This window comes from Nannospalax galili, unplaced genomic scaffold (assembly GCF_000622305.1).
Source record: "Nannospalax galili isolate Female #2095 unplaced genomic scaffold, S.galili_v1.0 scaffold56, whole genome shotgun sequence".
NCBI classification, from domain to species: Eukaryota; Metazoa; Chordata; class Mammalia; order Rodentia; family Spalacidae; genus Nannospalax; species Nannospalax galili.
In genome coordinates this window covers 1,806,148-1,814,502 of record NW_008340065.1, presented here as the reverse complement: position 1 = coordinate 1,814,502, position 8,355 = coordinate 1,806,148, and positions in this window count along the sequence as shown.

Below are 8,355 nucleotides of genomic sequence, written 5' to 3'. Positions count from 1 at the left end.
CCTTCAAAATAAATAATTATCAATATATAAGATCAGCAAAAACTGACCTATGAGCTCTTCCTAAGGAATACTTAGGACAAACTTTGACTGGAGTAACTATAGCAATATTAAATATATTATTACCTGCACTGAGTAAACATTAAAATACATCTCATTATGTAATAGCTACATGATCTGAAAATTAAATGCAATTGTAAGCATAGGGGAAGGCAGGCACAGAGAAACATTTAGCAGAAGTTCCAAAAGGAGAAAATAAATATAATGGAGAGAAAGAAACATCATAAAAATAAAGAGCAATAGGGGCCGGAGAGATGGCTCTGTGGTTAAGAACACTGGTTGTTCTTACAGAAGACCTGGGTTCAAATCCCAGCACCCACATGGCAGCTAACAACTGTCTGTAACTCCAGTTCCAGGGGATCCGACAGCCTCTTCAGTCCTCCACGGACATAGCATGACACGGGTGCACTTACCTACATGTAGGCAACACGCGCATACACATAAAATAAAAATAAATAAAATATTTTAAAAAAGGGCAATAAGGGAACAATGTCCGAGAATGATTAAAAGGTATATACCTTTGTACTGGTAATGACTGACTCCCAAAGACAACTGCTGAACAGCTGCTCACGTGTACAAGTCCTTATAAGATTTCAGAACTTCCAGAGTTAACATTCCAGTAGTTTTCAGTAGAGGGGGAAGGATTATTCATATGAGTATAGAATTAACACATTGTTGAGCATGAAAATGTACTACTTTTATTTAGGTTATCACCCTGGCCAAACAAAAAGTAAAGGAAACTCAAAAGATATTTAAAGAGGACTGAGAAGAGATCTGTGTGATTTGAATATTCTCCTTTGAATAGTACCCTTTCAATGACCCAGGTGCTGTTGTTTGAATATAAAATGCTCCCACCCTCCGCCATAGGCTCACATGTTTGAACACTTTTGGAAGGTGGTGGAGATTTTAGGAGGTGGAGCCTTCCTGGAGGAAGTGGGCCACACTGGTGCCACCTTGAGGTTTTCTAGCTGGTCCTATGGTCTGGTCTCTCTCTGCCTCCACATTGCTGATGAAATATGACCAGCCAGCCTCTCAGTCTTGCTGTCTCTCCTGTTCCATGATGGAATGAATACCTTCAAACTGTAATCCAAAATGAGTCCTTCCTATGTCAGGTCTTTTGTTGCAGCAATGAGAAAAGTAACTCATACAGTGGCATTACAGTCCCTCCTCTATTGGGTTCAGTCAGTCCACATGGTTCCTTTGTGACTGTACAATCATAATGTAAATACTGTGTATTTTTTTCTTGAATTTTTAGAATCATCTTATGGCCAATGCATGCAAGATTTAATAAAGGTTATGGAAAATGTTATAAATGATGATGTACATGTTGACAAATAAAAACAAAACAACTACCAAAATAGTTGTACATGAAGAAAGTGATGGGAGGAAGTGGTAGACAGATGCACTATTTTCATAGCTTTTCAAGGATAATAATTCAATAAACAGATTTTTTTTTGAGGCAGGGTCTCCCTGTAGCCCCAGCAGGCCTAGCTAGAACTTGCCATGTAGATCAGGCTGGCCTTGATTGCACAGAGATTCACCTGACTCTGCCTCCTGACTGCTGGAATTAAAGGCATGTACCATCAAGCCTAGTCCAAGAAGAAATAGGTTTTAAAAAACATATATATGGAGCTGGAGAGATGGCTTAGTGGTTAAGAGTACTGGTTGTTCTTGCAGAGGATCCAAGTTCTGGTCTCAGCACCCACATGGCAGCTAAAAACCATCTGTAACTCCAGTTCCATGGGATCTGACACCCTCTTCTGACTTCCATGGGCATTGCACGACACAGGTGACATACACACATGCAGGCAATACACTCATACACATAAAATAAGAAAACAAAAATAAAATATTAAAAATTATATATGTATATATTACTTTGAATCATGAAAACAACCACTAGAAAAATTTAAAATATATGACTAATTAAAGTAGTGACTAGGATAATCAGTGCATAAGAAAACAAGAAAAAGTGTATGTCGAACCTCAGCTTTTAGTAATAAGGAGTCTATCAGGTACCACCTAGGATTGAGGGATCAAGGTAGAAGGAAAAGAGTACTGCTAATAATTACAATGGCTGCTTAGTCAAATCTAGGTGGAAATAGACTTGGAAGATGAACAATTGCTTGGCATTTCCCACAAGAGATGAGGAAAAAGTGTCCTAGTTATCAGAAGGGAGTCTAGATATCACAAAAAATTTTTTTTAAGGATGAAATAAGCCTACTCTACTCAAATCTCTATTTTTAACTTCTGTCAACTATAGGAAGGAATGGAACTGCCCAGTTAGGTACCTACCTTAAGCCTTCTGGCTAGGAAAATCACTTGCTTTACCTCATTTCACATTCTCAATACTTTCACAAGTCTATGCTCATTTTGTAAACCTTCAAGAAATTAAGAAATGGTTCCTGGTTATTTAGCTGGTAGACAGAGAGTACAGCCTCCCAAAAGCCAAGCCTGTGTGAAGCTGAGGTCCGTACTTCTCCCATTTCTGTATGTTCCATCTCTGTATTCATCTATGTTTCTGTTCATTGTATTAGTTGTATATACTCTTGTACTGAGTGTCTTATTTCTTCAACTAAATTCTCAGCATCTTAATGAAGGAAGGGCACCTTGCCTTGAACAGTTCTCACATCTTATAACACATGACTCAGTGCCGTTTGTATAGAATGAGCTTAATCGATATTTACTATGCAACTTTTAAATCTGTATTAATGAAAAGGAAAGTTATGTTTTTTAGGTAAATTAGTTATAATAAAGAACAAGTGGTATGAACCACTACAATCCCTGAAGTACATCAAAATGTTCTTTGCAAATTTACATCTTCCTCTTTTCCTTGATATCCTAATAAGGCCATTTTCTCAGGATCCAAACATGATAATAAATTGGTATCCAATTATTATCTCCCTGTTTAGATTTTGGGTGTCCTTTCAGCATTATTTTCAACTTATTTTCCATGTAATTGTCTTACCCACTAGGCATATTATTTGTTTAAAAAAGAAAATTTTAAGCGCTAGCTTATGTTTAACATTATGTGGGACAATATTTCAAAGGAAAACTGGCTCAAAATGTCTTATAAAAGGAGTTGAGGATATCATATCTTTATAAACTATAGGTTTCCTGCACACAGTCAGTATCTCATAGTGCTGGCTCAGTGCAAATGTGAATACTGGTGGAATCAAATGTAAAACAAGGAGGAAATCTTACAGACACATTCATTCTTAGTAAAGGCGCATATGATATGTCTGTTCCTCAGTCGTTCACATGATAGGCAGATGCAAATGCAGTGGTGCCCTGGTCTTCCTCTCTTTCACGCTGTTGTCTACACAGCCTGCCCTGCTCAGAGGAGCAAACTTGGTCAGTGTTTTGTTTCACTGTGGCAATGTCTGGTTTCAATAAGTGCTGGCTCTCAGGCTTCTTGTGGTTTTTTTATTCCATGATGAGGATGCGCTTGCAAGCTGCCTGTCTCCTTGCATTTAGCTGGAAGTGTTCACAGCCCCTCCCCCAGCCATCCTTTCCACTGTGGGGCTGCTACTACTTTTATTCAATTCAACACTTGAGGGAACTGCAGATGAAATGCCTCTGAATCTAAATTGCCAGCAATGGAAATAACAACCTATTTTCTGACCTCCCCTTCCTCCACCCACACTTTCTGAATCTGCGTCTAGGAGCAGAAAGCTGCTCTGTCTCTTGGGTTTAGTGCTATAGTGGCTTTTCTGGCTAAGGAAAAAACAAAAACAAAAACTACAATCTCAAACAAAAATCCATTAGGAAAAATGTTTGGTAAAGGAAAGCAATGGTACATATGCTTATAAGGTCTGTACAAATGCTGGGAATCTAAAACACAGACTAGGAAATTGGAATCCACATATGAAGTCTTCACTTAGGAGATTTACATTTCCCCCACCAGTACTAACTGTTGTTAAAGCTTTTAATAAAATTTTTTTTTTATTCTTTCTCTCAGCATCAGCACAGAAGAGATATAAGAAAACAAGCCCCCTTCCACCTCATTTTTTAAAATCCTACACAGTATTATTCAGTTTAATCACTGACCATGTTACAAATCTTCTCTGTGAATGGATTTTTATTTATTAAAAAATCAAATCCTCTCTTCAAACAGACACATTTACCATTGATGAGATTTTAAAATGTGATGGAGGATCTACTAAAAAACCACCACTATGTGCCAGTGGACAGTAGCCTCAGGAAGTACTATACTTTTCCTGCTGGTTGTGGTGGTGCACACCTATAATCTCAGCATTTGGGAGGTGGAGACAGGAAGGTCAGGAGTTCAGGGTCATCACCAGCCACATAGTGAGTTTAAAGCCAGTCAGAGCTACACAAGAACTCATATCCACATCCACCCTCCCCCCACCCCCGCCAGGATAAACTTGCTTATGGGAGAGATTAAGTACTTTGCCCAAGGTCACATAGCCTATAAAGAGATATGAACTCAGGGCTCACATTAAGTCTGTACTCTGCTTTAAGAGAAGTCCTAAGGAATGGTTGTGACAGTCTGGTATGCTGAACACAGGACAATGAGGAACACAGAAAAATGATGAACACAGAAATAAGTAAAATGGTAAAATATTTAAATGGAACCAACCACTAGCTAGTCAATGTTTGTTTTCCTATCCCCATCCTCACAAGAAACAGCTTTGCCCTCGGTGTCCTTAGGACCGGTGACCATCCAGGCACCGTGGGAGATCTTCTTTATTCAGTTTCCAGAACCAGGGCTTCAGCCCTTCTCATGAATTTGAGTTTTTGTTTCAGTTTCTGAACTCAGGGATATGTGTCTCATATATGAATGTAGACAGACCTTTAAAAATGTTTAATTGTTGCTTTTCTGTATTTCTGTGAGGTGGGTAGGGAAGAGGTTGGATTGCTCAAAATATGAACCTATAGAGCCATCCTGACCAGCATCCTCCCCTTTGAACTTACCTTTAAAGGTTTCCTTCAGGCGTCTCAAATTGAACGTGCACATGATAGGTTCACTGTCTTTTCTCATTAAGAACTTCATATTGTCTTTTTAAAAAATAGTTTTTAAAAAATACTTTATTATTTTTATATGCATGCATGTATTGCCTGCATGTAGGTAAGTGCATCCATGTCATGCAATGCCCATGGAGGACAGAAGAGGCTGTCGGACCCCCTGGAACTGGAGTTACAGAGAATTGTTAGCTGCCACGTGGGTCCTGGGATCCAAACCTGGGTCTTCTGCAAGAACATTCAGTGTTCTTAACCGCTGAGCCATCTCTCAAGCCCAAGAACTTCATATTGTCTTTATCTTGGTATAACAACTGACTCATCTTCCAAAATTAGAAACATCAACTTCAAGTCAGGTGTTGTGGCACACACCTGCAATCCCAGTACTAGGGAGGAAGAGGCAGGAGGATCATGGGTTCAAAGATAGTCTGGACTATTTAGGGAGATGTTATCTCAAAATAAGATAGATAGCTATGCATGGTGATGCATGACTTTAATCCCAGCACTTGAGAGGCCAAGGCTGGTAGATCTCTGTGAGTTTGAGGCTAGCCTGGTCTACATAGTGAGTTCCAGGCCAGTCAGGGATACATAGTGAGACTCTTCCTCAAAAAACAAAAACAAACAAATCAAAACCCAAAACCCCAAAACCCCACCAGAAAACAAAAATAAGATAGATTAAACTGAAGTGACAACTTCGTTCTCAAGTCTCTTCTCTATTAGCATTTCAGATCTGTCACCAAACCCTACAGACTGTATCCCAGCAACTCCTCAGTGTGGCTGAAGTGCACTTTCCTCTCTGACCTCAGTTTCCCTGTTTCTCTTGCATAAGTGCCAGCTACACTTTCTCTACCTCCAGTGCCTCCCATGCCTGATCTCATCTTTTGTTTCCAGATTATTTTTTTCACAGATAACTCAACTCTAAATCTTTCTGAATATTTCAACTATCTAGTACTTAGAGAACAGAGTTCAAAGATTATTAGTAGGGACAATGACAGAGGAGTAGGCTGAACGTGAAGGATGGTGTGGCTGAGGTCGTGTGTGCAGTGAGTGAAAAGTGAAAAATGCAGTTTGTGTTTCCTATGTTCTTACAGTGCTGATCTTTTTTTTTTTAAAGATTTCTGGGGACCAAGCCCAGGGTCCTGTGCATAGCAGGTAAACACTATCCCAGAGCTATACTCCCCATCCCAGTGACGATCTCTATTATGAATTGAAATGCCAGAGAAGAGACAGATGGATAGAACTATGTAAGGACAGTGTGCTGGGTACTTTGTTTGCTCTGGGAGCTGCTCTTGGTTCTTCTTCCTCTCTGCCTGAGAGGTTGACCTCTACTTGATACACTGTATGGATGCCATTCCACACTGGATACACCAGAAGGAGATGGAAGGGCAGGAGGTTTAGGTATTTATTCCTTATACTTTTGCCACTTTTGCAGTCTTGCGGCAGGGGCCAGGCTGTCCATCGCTAGACCTCTCATTAGCAGCCCTTCTTAGGGTTAGTTCTCAAAGGCCCTAATAAAACAACGTTGCTCTTTGGCCCTTGAGGCTCAGGAATAAGTGATAATGGCTTTTTCTGTTATTAGTCTCTGGGTACCTCACCCTTCCTTTCTGCTTCTGCTGAGTCTGCTTACACCTGTGTATTTACTCCATTCATTACCTGTTTTTACAAAAATCCATTTCCTGCTATATATTAGTAAAGATGGTAAGTGTAAAGTATATTGAAATGAGAAAATGTGACTTTAATTCCATTTAAGAAAACCCTCCCCAAAAGCTACAATATTCTACATTTTTAGGAGTAAATATTATTTTCCATTTTAATAGACATTTGGGTAGTAAAGTTCAAGAGGAAGAATATAAATTTATCTCTTTAAATTCAGCTCTGAAAAGAAAATTGCTGGATTTGCTATTGGAATAATCAGATAGCTTTTACATTCTTACTACATTTCTACTGGGTGGCTATACAATTTGGGGAGCTATTTGAAAATAGTTATGGAAATAATGTAATCAATCTAGCACAGTGAATCATATTTTGGGCATTTTGGGGGCATTTTTAATTGCTAAAATTCTTACTCATCAGTCCTAACTAACAAACCCACTATGCTGAGTAACATACTGTTCTGCCAGAAAAGAAATTAGTCTATGCTTAATGTTTTTATCGAGAAGTAGGAGTCCTTAAGATACATGTTCTATCTTACATTTTGTCTTTCCCATAGTGGTTTAACATGACATACTATGGAGTGTCTACAGGGTGAAGCATGAGTCACTTTCTAAGGACTGAAAACTGTTGCCAAAATTAAAAAAGGAAAAGAAGGAAGAAAAACGTTCAGGGAACAGCACCTCTATGCATTCAAATAGTCTCTGGATTCTGCAGCAACCAGGAAGCAATGTTGTGTGACTCCCCTGTTCAGCCTCCATCCCTCTCAACCCTCTTTCTGCCAACAACCCAGATTTTATTCACATTCAATGCTGGACAAAGTGCGTGGTGAGGAGACGAGGGGAAGTGAGTTTTAGAACCATGATCTTTGTAGGGGAAAGTTGCAGGCTCTGGCTGTTTCTATTTGGATGACATTTCATTTTGTCCCAGCTCTATGTTCGCAGATTGTTCATGCTGTCTAGAAAAGCTTTGATTAAATTTTCTAATTCTACCTCAGATTTTTCTTTTCTATAGGGCAAATCCTTATCCTGAAAGCACAGAAATGTGGTCAAAAGGAAAACAATAAAGTAAGTGAAATGAAGAGAGGTGTCAAACATGAATCACCAGTTTGCTGAATTAAAGGAGGATGCTTAACCAGGAATCTTTTGATAGTTAGTTTACTAATTTTTACACTGTGTGATTCTGATATTTTTAAAAAATATTTTAGTTATTATTTTTATTTTATGTGTATGTGTGTAGTGCCTGTGTGTAGGTAAGTGCACCTGTGCTGTGCAATGCCCGAGGAGGACAGAAGAGGCTGTTGGATTCCCTGGAACTGGAGTTATGGACAGTTGTTAGCTGCCATGTGGGTGCTGGGATTTGAACCCAGGTCTTCTGCAAGAACAGCTAGTGTTCTTAACCGCTGAGCCATCTCTCCAGAACAACCAGTGTTCTTAACCGCTGAGCCATCTCTCCAGCCCCGATTCTGGTATTTTTTAAAAAGTCAAAATATTTACTTACAAATCCCATTTTCCATTTCATGTTTTTTTTCCAAAAGAGAAAATACACAGGATACCATGTTGATTCAAAACATAGAACCCTTTACTTTTAAAGCTTTTTTTTTCCTTTTGTTGTTGTTTTTGTTTGGTTTTTGAGACAGGATCTCTCTGCAGCCCCAGCTGACCT